Raw genomic sequence first — 14,276 nt, forward strand, 5'->3', positions numbered from 1 at the left:
GAAAACATAGATATAGATATCTATATATCTCTCCTTTTAGCTATATATAGATATGCGCTAACCTGCAGCATCTTGCTGTCGCTAAACAGGAAATGGCAGTTTTAGTCCTTTTATTCTTTTCCAACAGAAATGCTGACTTTTTAAAAAAAATATTTTATGTAGACCTGTTCTTACATTTTACTTTTGCTCCACTTCTCTCTCTCTCTCTCTCTCTTTTTTTTAAAAAAAGAAAAAAGTGCTGTTCATTATGCAAAATCAATTATTTTAAGAATCAATATTGTAAATATCTTTTGTGAATATTTTAGCCTTGTCATTGATTATAATAGCCAACACTTTTTTTTAATGTGTGTTTTTAATATACATAGCCTGGGAGGGGAGAGGGAATGGCTTTCTTTTTCTTTCTTTCTTTCTTTCTTTCTTTCTTTCTTTCTTTCTTTCTTTCTTTCTGTCTTTCTTTCTTCCTTTCTTTTTTCTTTCTTTCCTTCCTTCCTTCCTTCCTTCCTTCCTTCCTTCCCCAGCTAAAGATCCTTGAACTAAGGGAGCATTTAATTCATTCATTCTTTCTTTCTTCTTTCTTTCTTTCTTTCTTTCTTTCTTTCTTTCTTTCTTTCTTTCTTTCTTTCTTTTTTAATATAAATTAGCCCCTATCAGTTTGCTAATCCATATCATCCATCAGCCCCGTGTGCTAAGGGGCCACACACGCACACACAAAAGAGCAAGAATTATGACGGTCACCTGCTTTATAGACAAATATATTATTATTATTATTATTTTAAAGATCCTTGTTTAAATAAATCTGAGAATATATCCTCAAATACCTAGGAGAAGAAGTGGGGGCAGGATAAACCCTGATATCTGAAATACATTAAAGTGCTTGGGGCTGTAGATGACAAACCATGAGAAGATAGAAGTGTGGGAGGTGTTTTTTTTTTAAAAAGAAAAAGTGCTGTTCATTATGCAAAATCAATTATTTTAAGAATCAATATTGTAAATATCTTTTGTGAATATTTTAGCCTTGTCATTGATTATAATAGCCAACACTTTTTTTTAATGTGTGTTTTTAATATACATAGCCTGGGAGGGGAGAGGGAATGGCTTTCTTTTTCTTTCTTTCTTTCTTTCTTTCTTTCTTTCTTTCTTTCTTTCTGTCTTTCTTTCTTCCTTTCTTTTTTCTTTCTTTCCTTCCTTCCTTCCTTCCTTCCTTCCTTCCTTCCTTCCTTCCTTCCCCAGCTAAAGATCCTTGAACTAAGGGAGCATTTAATTCATTCATTCTTTCTTTCTTCTTTCTTTCTTTCTTTCTTTCTTTCTTTCTTTCTTTCTTTCTTTCTTTCTTTCTTTCTTTCTTTCTTTTTTAATATAAATTAGCCCCTATCAGTTTGCTAATCCATATCATCCATCAGCCCCGTGTGCTAAGGGGCCACACACGCACACACAAAAGAGCAAGAATTATGACGGTCACCTGCTTTATAGACAAATATATTATTATTATTATTATTTTAAAGATCCTTGTTTAAATAAATCTGAGAATATATCCTCAAATACCTAGGAGAAGAAGTGGGGGCAGGATAAACCCTGATATCTGAAATACATTAAAGTGCTTGGGGCTGTAGATGACAAACCATGAGAAGATAGAAGTGTGGGAGGTGTTTCTTTTTTTTTTAAATAAAATATTTAAAATATAAGATATTTCCTCAAATTTATCCATCCTTATTTGTGATCACTGAACGTCAGGTACAGCTATGTCTGGTTGCCCACAACAAGCTAAAAAAATGCCATTTTTTTCATGTCAGTCAGAAGTGACTCAGTGTTTTCAGCTTAATGGATGCAATTTGTTGGAGGCCAATCTTAAGCCATAAACTATGCTGTGTAATTCTTCAAAATGGTCCCTTTATTATTAAGCACATACTGTTCCAACAAGTGTTTGGATCCATTTTTTTTTTTAACCCCTCTTGCTTTTCCGCGTAACTGGAAACCAACTTATTTTAAAGCAGGTGTGTTGAAGGAAGAATTTGGCTCATAGGAATCTGGAAAAAAATTAAAAAGTTGTTTTGTTTTTTTTGTTTTTTGAAGCATGATAGCAAGGAAAACATCTACGACTGAGGTGATTGTTGGTATGAGGCTTCCCATTATTTGAAGGTTTATTATTTCCTCAAATAATAGAAATGAAATCAGCATTGTGGGCAGGCGTAGATGAAATATGTCGCTTTGGTCTGCAAAAAAAAAAAAAAAAAAGAAGCCTATTTATTGAAAACACGGAATCTCTGCGGCTAAATTGATGGATGGGGTACGGATTTTGATCGTAAGAGCGCGCTTTGCAAAAAAAAAACCAGCCTAGAAAGTCCTGCAATTTACACACACAAACACAAACACACAAATAGACGCCAATGACTCATCAGCATATTGTATTGCTATGGCTGGGGGAAATTTAAAAAAAAAATTATACTACCATCCTTTTAAAATACAGAGAATATCTGCTAAAACAGTGTGGAGTTAAGTTCTTAAAAGTCAGTCCTGTTATATTCAGCGCAACTTAACCTGAAGAAATATAAGTTATGGCCTTAATGAGGATGTTATTTTTGTGTGTGTGTTGAAAAGCAAATTTATATAGTGTTTTGGGTTGTTGTTTTCCCTCCCACACACACACACACAAACACAATTTGTTGGTTTAGGGGCATTTTGTTTGAGTTTTAAACTTTTAAAAAATTTTCCCAATAGTTGGAAAAGCATACACGAAGTTTTATTGTTCTACTGCCAAGGCATTGTTATTATTGTTGTTATTGTTATTATACAATGATAACACACACACACACACACACACACACACACACACACATACACACACAGAGTTTGCAGTGGAGACTCCAAGGGACATCTGTACATATGTATATGGGAAATAGAGACATGTTAACAGAAATGCATTCATTTTCCTTGGATTGTGTATTGTTTTTATTTTACAGGAAAAAAATAAATAATAAAGCTTGAAGAACCACCATATCTGGGAAATGAATCCTGTTTGTTAGCGTTTGTGAAGTCTCCACCTTTGTTTCATTGTAATATACTCTGAATCTTTTGTGGAAAAAAAATCGCTTTTGTTTTGTTTTGTTTTACCTTCATGTAATAATTAGCTTCAGTGTATTAGTCTTTATCACCTGTGTATTTTTAGGGTGCTACAAAAAAAAATAATGAAGAAAATAAGGGGATTAAATAATAATAATAATAAAAAAGATTGTAACCAAATTCATACTTTGTACAATTTTTTGATATTGTGATCCGAACGAGAATAAAAAAAGTACAATCTGAATTAAACATGCAAAAATGGCCATTTGTCTTTGTTTGTACATTGTATGTACAGTACAACTCCAGTCATTTCATACTTTAAAACTGGTCAGAAAAAAAAAGAATTGTGATTTTTAGTCTTGCAAAAATTGTATGTAGTTAGATGATGTGACAAACCTAATATTTATCTAATAAATATGTATTCGAATGAAACCTGTATATTAGGTGTTCATGTCGTTATTTTGTATTTAAAAATCAGATTGATTATTGCTAGACGTTTATATATACTTTCTTGTAACACTGAAAGTACACTCATTTTTGCTCATGTTACTTTTCTTTTCCTAAATAAATTTGGAAAAAATTATGGACTGATCATTGGGCAGCTGTTTTGTACATCTCGAGCTTCCGTTTCCGATGTTATATCAAGAAAAAAAATATATTGTACAACACTACAACTAGTCGTTGACTTAGAATCACAACTGAGCCCAAAATTTGGTCTGCTAAGAGAGACCGTTGTTAAGTGAGTTTTGCTGCATTTTACAACCTTTCCTGCCACCGTTGTTAAGTAGATCACTGCAGTTGTTAAGTTAGTCACACGGTTGTTAAGTGAATCTGGCTTTCCCCAGTGACTTTGCTCTTCAGAAGGTCGCAAAACGGGATCAAGTGACCTTGGGATGCTGCGACCGTCATAAATACAAGTCAGTCGCCAAGCATCTGAATTTTGATCATGTGACTATCTACTGCAACGGTCGTTAAGTTGCAAAACAGTTCAGAAGTCACTTTTTTCAGTTCCGTTGTAACTTTGAATGGTCACTAGACAAACTGTGGTAAGTCAAGGGCTACCCCTATTCAGCCTTTACAGTCAAATAAATTTAATTATGCAGTGCAGGAATTCTCAAAATTGGCCACGTCACATCCTCTAAAATGATGAATTGTTCTTTTCAGCCCGTCTCCCTGCACAAAATGTGTGGTTCTAATCAGCGGTGGGTTTCACATTTTGTTGCTACCGGTTCGCCGTGTGCACACACACACACTCACTTTGCACCTTCCGTGCATGCACCCGGCCTTCCACACATGCGCTTTGCTTGCACGCGCATCTTCCATGCATGCACCTGGCCTCGAAACCGTGCCTAAATAGGACAGCATAGAGCCAGAGTAGGTGGACAGCCCCACCCGCGATCTCTGCTATCGGTTCGCCCGAATCGGTATGAACCGGCTGAATGCCACCTCTGGTTCTGTTGGATTTTAGCTTAAGCAAGAAATAAACAGATTGCTTTATGTTGAAGCAATGATAAGGCTGCACAACTTCCTAAACTAAAATTGTTTCTTCCTTATAAACGAGCAAAAAAGTAAACCAAAAGTTCCTGCAGGTACATTGCAGTTTTAAAGTCCTGTCTGGTTCCAGTCTGCTACGTTTAATAGTTGTGAGACAAGGAACAATTTCAAGCATTGACGAATTCCAAAAGTTCTCTTGTTGGTTTGGATAAAGTGGGAAAAAAATCTCCTTTTCTTACAAATCACCCAACAACGATATTTCTAAAATCAGTACATTCTAGAGCATCTTTTCTAACTTTCAAATTTTAAAATGGATGTAAACGAAGAGGGGTTTTCCTCCCTTTAAAAAAATCTATAAAAGCATAGTGAATTTTGTTAACAGAAATGAAGGTAGTCAATAAAGATTAATAAGTGCAAATATTATCTTGGATCTTTTTCCAAGTCGTACTTTTTGTTGAAGTCCAAGTTACTTTTTTAGAAAAGAGTTGCGAGTCCAAAATGCCAAGAAAAGCATTGTCTTCTTATCGTCCTTTTCAAAGTTTTGTTTTCACAGCTTAGACTATTGAGAAGACCACTGCTGGAGCTACGGCAATCTCAGTTGTTGTAGAAATATCCTTCTCTTTCATGATGTGGTTTTACATTTCACATAGTCTTCATCCTTTCTACCTCCAGTGCACTGCTAATCCCAAATTTGAAACCCGGGGTGGGGGGAACACCACATGGTGACCACCTTCAGATCTTCATCATCAATAGTCAATGACTTCTGCAACAGAATCAATGACATCATCAAATCAATGACTTCTGCAACAGAATCATCAGTGCTTGGAATACTTTACCTGACTCTGTGGTCTCTTCCCATAATCCTAAAAGCTTTAACCAAAAACTTTCTACTATTGACCTCACCCCATTCCTAAGAGGACCATAAGGGGCGTGCATAAGCGCACAAACGTGCCTACCGTTCCTGTCCTATTGTTTTTCTTTTCTTCTTCCTATATATGTTTATATGGTTATATACTATATAATCTTTTTGTATGATGTTGTGACAAAATAAATAAATAAATAAATAAATAAATAGTAACTTGATTCACACATTCTGGTGAGGGAGAAGTTCCCTGAGAAGCTCCAGGTGACTGAGCCAGATTAGATCCTGAGCCAGATTAGATCCTGGGACATGTATATTTCCCTTCATTGGTGAGTAAACTTATTCCCTGTGCAGCTTGAAGTTCCTTTCCTCTTGTAAAAGTTAAACATTAACCCAGTGGTGGGATTCAGCCAGTTCGTACCACTTCGGGAGAACCGGTTGTTAACTGTCTGAGCAGTTTGGCAAACTGATTGTTGGAAGAAATCATTCGGGCAAAGAACCGGTTGTTCAATTACTTGAATCCCACCACTGGGATAAACCCAGAGTTTATTAGAGCTAATACACAAATAATTATAAAGGTTAAACATTAACCCAGATTATTTACTTCCTTTTTAAAAAAAATTATTTACCCATTTTTTTTTCCTTAAACATACATAGGTACTTAATGAACAGTGTATTGTCTGAGTCATTTTAGGTTTACAAAATAATAACAATTCTGATATTAATAATAGTTGAAAATAATAATAATAATAATAATAGAAACATGTAACAGTGATACCCATTGTCATCAGGGCACTTGGTACCATGTCCGAGACTTTTATAAGATACATCAACAAATTGCAGCTTCCTGTAATAACACCAGCAGAACTGCAAAAAACAGCACTACTTGGAACATCGTACATCGGTTTTCGACAATTGTGATATCTGGCGTGTTGTGTTTTAAATGACAAACTGTCTGCATTCAAAAGTCCCACAAGATCTTCACCTTCTCATTTTCGACAACTTTTTCTACTTTGTGTTCCCATGACTTTTTGAATATAGGTAAGCCATCAGGAAGGCAGGATCAGGTATGAGGTGGGGGCAGGAAAATTATTACTATTATTATTTATCTTTATTCATTAAACATAATGTACCATGTCCAAGAATTTTATAAGATACAGCAACAAATTGCAGCTTCCTGCAATAACACCAGCAGAACTGCAAAAAACTGCACTACTCGGAACATCATATATCTTAAGAAGGTACTTGCTTGATACCTAGGATGCTGGCAGCAACCCGTATCAACCATTAGCATCAGTCAATGCTATTTGTGATGTATTTTTGAATGTTCAGTTGACTGAGTTTCATTTTTAATGAATAAAATAAGTAAGTAAGTAAGTAAGTAAGTAAGTAAATAAATTAATTTAATAATAATAATAATAATAATAATAATAATAATAATAATAATAATAATAATAATAATAATAATAATAATAATAATGGATGTACAAATTATGGAAACAAGAATACCCAGATTCAAGGAAAACTGAATTACCATTAGCTGATCAGCGAAGACTCATCACTCAGAATAAAGTGCTCAGTGAAGTCGAACTGGAAGAAATACGGAAAAATTGTGAAACGGGAACACAGACTGAACAGCAGACTGTTGAAGTAGCAGCAGAAAATACTCCAATAACATCTGGAGCAACTGAACAGCCTGAATTCGAAGAAAATGCAGATATTTTGCAAGAACAGGATCAGCAAGGGCCTGAAGCCATCATTGAAACACCAGGAGTACTCAATGCCAGGCAGCAAGAACTGAAAGTTAAAATCTTGGCACATGCTGCAACAAATGCAGAAAGAAGAAGGTTTCCAACATTGAAAGCTATGCCTAGAAAACATTGGGCGCCATTGGTGACAGATGCGAACTATGCACTTGCAGCAGTCCAGATAACATCAATTGAACAAACAAATCAGCTTGCCTAGAGTACAGCAGCTATAGTAATGGAAGAACTGGGGATTCAAGAGCCACAGCCCCCTAGAAAATTGACTGGGAAACCGCAGTGGAAAATCAGGTTGGAGTTGAAAATCAAGAGCCTGCGAGCAGATGCAAGCAACTTGAAGAATTGGCAGGAGAAAAAGCTGAAGAATAGTAAGATCAAGAAACATCTGATAAAAAAAATACTGGCTCAGCATAAGAAAAATTGACGAAGCATTGAAAATTGTGAAGCAGCAGATAACAGCAACAGTAAGAAAAATCGAAAGATACGAAGCCAGAGTCATTCAGTACAAACAAAATCAATTGTTCCAATCAGACCAAAGTCCATCTATCAGAGTCTGAACCAGATGGGGGATATGAAAATTGAAAAAAACCTGAGAAAACAGCAACTACCCAGTTTTGGAAAGACCTGTGCGAGACTGAGAAAGATTATAACAAAAATGCTGGGTGGATCGTTGAGCTGAAATTCTCCAAGAACAAAATGGACCAACTGAAAATAACTACTGAAATGATAAGCAACAGAGTGAAGAAAATCAAGAACTGGACATCGCCTGGCAAAGATCAGTTGCATGGCTTTTGGCTCAAATACCTGACCAGCTTACACAGAAAAATGGCCGAACAATTCAATGAGATGCTGCAGACAGGAAACATTAATGAATGGTTAACAACCAGGAAAACTTATTTGATACAGAAGGATCCAGCAAAAGAGGCAACACCTGCAAATTACAGGCCAATAAGGTGTCTGCCAACCATGTTCAAGCTGTTGACCGGCATCATAGCTGATAGGATCCAGGACCAGTGGTGGGATTCAGCCAGTTCGCACCACTTCGGGAGAACCGGTTGTTAACTTTCTGAAAGTTAACAGAAAGTTCTTTTCAGAAAGTTTGGTGAACTGGTTATTGGAAGAAATCATTAGGGCAGAGAACCGGTTGTTAAATTATTTGAATCCAACCACTGTCCAGGACTACCTAGAAGCAAATAACATCTTGCCAGTAGAGCAGAAAGGAAACAAACAAGGAAGCAGAGGAACAAAAGATCAGCTCTTGATTGACAAAATGATTCTAGAAAACTGCAAAAGCTGAAAAATAAATCTGCATACAACTTGGATTGACTACAAGAAAGCATTTGATTCACTACCACACAGTTGGATCATCAAGTGCCTGGATGTTATTGGAATATGCAAGTACATCGGTAATTTCATTGCAAATACGATGAAGCACTGGAAAACAGAACTGTTTATTGGAAGTGAAAACTACGGACTGGTCAACATCAGAAGAGGGATTTTCCAGGGTGATTCTTTGTCACCTTTGCTGTTCATCATTGCTATGATCCCCCTGTCAACAATTTTACAGAAAACTAACCTGGGTTATCAAACTGCTAAAAATTCACAGAAAATCTCTCACCTGCTGTACATGGATGACCTGAAGCTATACGGAAAATCAGAAATTGAAATCCAGCACTGACCAATACAGTTCGAGTTTTCAGCACTGACATCAGCATGGAGTTCGGCCTGGACAAATGCACCACAGTGGCACTGAAGAAAGGGAAGATCGTAAAAAGTGATGGAATTGAAATGCCCAATGGACAAACCATCAAGTGCAACCAACCCGAAGCCTACAAATACCTGGGCATACTGCAGCTGGACAATATCAAGCATGGGCAAGTGAAAAATGTGGCCAGCAAAGAATACATGCAAAGGGTCAGGAAACTTCTAAAAAGTAAACTGAATGGCGGTAACACCATCAAGGCTATAAACAACTGGGCCATACCCGTTATCAGATATACTGCTGGAATTGTAAACTGGACACAGGCAGAACTGGACAGCCTGGATAGGAAAACAAGAAAACTGATGACCATACACTATGCACTGCACCCACGTAGTGACGTTGACAAGCTATATTTGCCCAGAAAGGTAGGCGGCAGAGGACTTTTGCAAGTGAAGCAGATAGTTGAAGAAGAGAAACATGCTCTGGCAGATTATGGGCCGCAGTGTGGCTCAGGCTGTAAGAAGCCTGTTATTAAACACAGCTGCTTGCAATTACTACAGGCTCAAGTCCCACCAGGCCCAAGGTTGACTCAGCCTTCCATCCTTTATAAGGTAGGTAAAATGAGGACCCAGATTGTTGGGGGGGCAATAAGTTGACTTTGTATATAAATATACAAATAGGATGAGACTATTGCCTTACACAATGTAAGCCGCCCTGAGTCTTCGGAGAAGGGCGGGATATAAATGTAAATAAATAATAATTATTATTATTATTATGTGAAAGACAGTGTTAAACCAGCTTTAATGGAGGTCAACAAGAGGAAGCTGCTAAAAGTACGGCAAACCAAGTATCAATATAGGAAAACAGCGATGCAAGCTAGAGCTGACAGCTGGTATAACAAAGCACTGCATGGACAGTTCCTTGAAAAGATCCAAGGAAAAGTAGATAAGGAAAAGACCTGGTTATGGCTGACCAACAGAACATTGAAAAAAGAAACAGAAGGCCTAATTCTTGCGGCCCAAGAACAAGCCATTAGAACAAATGTAATCAAAACCAGAATAGAAAAATCTGCTGATGATCCCAAATGCAGACTCTGCAAAGAAGCAGATGAAACCATTAATCACATACTGAGCTGTTGTAAGACAATAGCTCAGACCGACTACAAACAATGTCACAACACAATCACTCAGATGGTCCACTGGAACTTGTGTCACAACTACCATCTGCCTGTAGCAAAGAACTGGTGGGATCATAAGCCTGAAAAAGTGATTGAAAATGAGCATGAAAAACTACTGTGGGATTTCCGAATACAGACCGATAAAGTTTTGGAACACAATACCCCGGATATCACGATTGTGGAAAAGAAGAAAGTGTGGATAGTCGACATTGCTATACCTGGTGACAGCAGAATTGATGAGAAACAACTTGAAAAAGTCACCAGATATCAAGATTTGAGAATCAAATTGCAGAGACTCTGGCATAAACCAGTGCAGGTGGCTCCAGTGGTACTCGGCACACTGGGAGCTGTACCTAAAGACCTAGGCAAGCACTTAAAAGCAATTGGCGCTGACAAGGTCACCATTGGTCAGCTGCAGAAGGCCACCTTACAGGGATCTGCTGGCATAATTCGCCGATACATCACACAGTCCTAAATGCCTGGGAAGTGTTTGACTAGTGATCTGTGATACGAAATCCAGCATAGTTATCTCGTTTGCTGTGTATACTGTCATTTTGTGTAAATAATAATAATAATAACAACAACAACAACAACAACCACAACAACAACAATACAGTGAAGATCTTGTGGGACTTTCAAATACAGACAGATCGTCATTTGGAACATAACACGCCAGATATCACGGTTATTGAGGGCCGAAGCATACGGTTTATTGATATCGCTGTACCAGGAGATGCCAAAGTCAAAGAAAAAGAACTGGGAAAAAAATCACAAAATATTGCAACCTGGCCATCGAAACTACACAGCTATGGATGAAACATGTAGCAGTGATACCCATTGTCATCAGGGCACTTGGTACCATGTACAAGAATTTTACAAAACACATCAAGAAATTGCAGCTTCCTGCAATAACACCAGCGAAATTGCAAAAACCTGCGCTACTCGGAACATCATATATTTTAAGAAAATACTTGGTCGATACCTAGGACGCTGGCAGCAACCTGTGTCAACCATTAACATAATAAACATAATAATCAATCTACTTTATGTTCATGACAATAATAGTACTATTCAGGTATATCTGATAATAATCTTTCAACTTCTAACTTTTGCTTCTACATGTTAATTGTAATATATTATATAGCAATATACCTAGTAATATTTTCCCCATTTCTAATTCCTACCTTTATTTTTTAACTCTTAATAAAGCAAATCTTATATTAAGAAGTATTCTATAGCTATCCATCATCTCTCGCCCTTTTTAGTATTTCAACTCTTATTGGTTTTTTGACCAATCTCCCATACTCCTCCCTTGGGATCTTGTATCTCCTTACATCACTCTTATTTAATCTAAATATTTAGTCTGCCTTTACATCTACCTCTTGCTGTTGAATCTCCAGCATGCCCATCAATGATTCTTTCATCACTCCTGGGAGTTTTTCTCCCAATTGAAACTAGGGTTCACTCTGTCTATGTGTTGTGAAATTAAAGAATTTTCATCGTGTCTTCTGACTGCCAATTGGTGGCGGTGGATGCCTTCTGCCAGTCTTCTGTCTGTTTGTCCTCCATAGTGGTTGTAGCAGTCCTTACATTGTATATTGCACAGTAATGGCCAAAATTGTGGAAACCTTTTAGGAAAAAGTGTATTTTTGAGGTTTGATGGCTAATAACATGACTTTTTTGGGGGGGGGGGGGATAATCATATGCCACTGCTGGAATGGCCTGGGACTAGCCCAGACCTCAACCCAATTGAAAATCTATGGAGCCGACTAAAGAAACTTGGTAGAAGCGACCCAGCAATAAAACCCAGTTAATAGACGCAATCTTTCAATCTTGGTTTCATATTATAACAGCTGCAGAACTAAAAGACTTGGTTCACTCCATGGGAAGAGCTAGTAAGGCCATAATTCATACTAAAGGTTACCCAACTAAGTATTAACTGACATGGTGATAATTTTTGTATATCTCGTTTTTTCTATGTGTTTCATTTTTCTTCTTTATACTGTATCTTTTCTTTTATGTACACTGAGAGCATATGCACCAAGACGAATTCCTTGTGTGTCTAGTCACAGTTGGACAATAAAAATTCTATTCTATTCTATTCTATTCTATTCTATTCTATTCTATTCTATTCTATTCTATTCTATTCTATTCTATTCTGTAACTGCTATTCTAATAGCAAATCCTTCATAAAAGTTACTGCATTACATTCTTGATTAAATTATCTTTCCATTAATATATAATTTTATGGTACTACTCCAAAAAAGTTGTTGGTTATTAGCTGTTGGTGTTATTAGCTAGTTTTAAAAAATATACTTTTCCCAAAAGGTTTTCACAATTTTGGCCACTACTGTAAATGACTTCTGTTTTGTCTTCTGAGGTTGCTACGTCTTTTAATCTGCTTAGAGCGTTCTGAAGGGCTTTCATTGGCTTGTGGGCTATGCTGATTCCATCGATCGAGACAGAAATAATTAAGCTTTTGTGTCATCTCTTTAATGATGCTGTCAATCTTTCAGCAATGTTCAGAACAGCAAGTACGCACATTATGTAATACCAGACGAACTGGTCCAGCATTAGCCTGTATAAATCATTAGCACATGTGCGTTACGAATATCTGCTTGAAATACAGATCACTCATTCCTGTTCTTCATTTAAGTGTCTCTGTCTGTCTATCATAACTGAGACGAAAATGAATAGACAATGAGAACTTAAAAATTAATTTCTGTTAGTTTTGAAGTTGATGGATAAAATGGATTATGTGGCTCAGTGGCTAAGACACCGAGCTTGTCGATCAGAAAGATCGACAGTTCAGCAGTTCTAATCCCTAGTGCCGTGTAACGGGGTGAGCTCCCGTTACTTGTCCCAGCTTTTGCCAACCTAGCAGTTCAAAAGCACGTAAAAAATGCAAATAGAAAAATAGGGACCACCTTTGGCGGGAAGGTAACAGCATTCCATGCGCCTTTGGCATTGAGTCATGCCAGCCACATGATCACGGAGACATCTTTGGACAGCGCTGGCTCTTTGGCTTTGAAACGGAGATGAGCACTGCCCCCTAGAGTTGGGAACAACTAGCACATATGTGCGAGGGGAACCTTTAGATATTAGGAGTGACTTTTAAGTGATCAGTTTGCTTAGTGATATATAACTAAGTTTGTTTAACCATTTTTAAACAATATGTGAGGTTTAGTGAGTTTCAGATTGATCATGGGTATTCTTCAGTTAGCCTCACCTAGTTCTACAATTAAATCTTGGAATCCTAATGGACAATCATTTAAATGCAGCCAGCTATGTGCTGCAGCTGCCAAAAAAGCCAACACAGTTCTAGGCTACATTAACAGAGAGATAGACTCAAGATCACGAGAAGTGTTCATACCTCTTTATACTGCTTTGGTAAGGCCACACTTGGAATACTGCACCCCGTTTTGGTTGCTACAGTATAAAAAAGATGTTGAGACTCTAGAAAGAGTGCAGAGAAGAGCAACAAAGATGATTAGAGGACCGGAGGATAAAACATATAAAGAACAGTTGCTGGAATTGGGTATGTCTGGTTTAATGAAAAGAAGAACTAGGAGTCACCACAAGGCAGGACAAGAAGCAATGGATGGAAACTAATCAAGGAGAGAAACAACCTAGAACTAAGGAGAAATTTCCTGACAGTGAGAACAATTAATCAGCTTGCCTCCAGAAGTTGGGAATGCTGAAACATTTGACATTTTAAAGAAAAAAATTGAACCATTGGTCTGAAATGGTATTGGGTTACCTGCCCCAGCAGGGGGTTGGACTAGAAGACCCTTCCAATTCTGTCATTCTAGTCTAGTCTACTCTAGTCTACTCTAGTTTACTCTACCTTTGGGAATATTTTTTACCAAGAATGCCTTTCTCTCTAGCTCTCTTTTGAATTTCTGATTTCACCTCATATCTACTCAATTTTGTGGAACTTAGTGTGTGGGACCTGATTTTCTGGAGCACGTTGTCCACCTTTCCATATTATTCAAGTTAGACATCTCTCCTGACTTCCTCAAATCCATTACCTAAGGTCATTGTTTCATCTCACTTCTAAAAAGCAGAAGATCCAAGAAGAGAACCAAACTTTTATCGATTATTTCCTTGCTTTCATTTTGCTTTCACAAGTGGCACAAAGGAAAGGTTAAAATAAAACAATCTTGATATGTACTGGAAAGCTTCTGGATACTTGTAAATAATGCAGCAGCAGGTTAAAAA

The sequence above is a fragment of the Ahaetulla prasina genome, chromosome 6, assembly GCF_028640845.1.
Source record: "Ahaetulla prasina isolate Xishuangbanna chromosome 6, ASM2864084v1, whole genome shotgun sequence".
NCBI classification, from domain to species: Eukaryota; Metazoa; Chordata; class Lepidosauria; order Squamata; family Colubridae; genus Ahaetulla; species Ahaetulla prasina.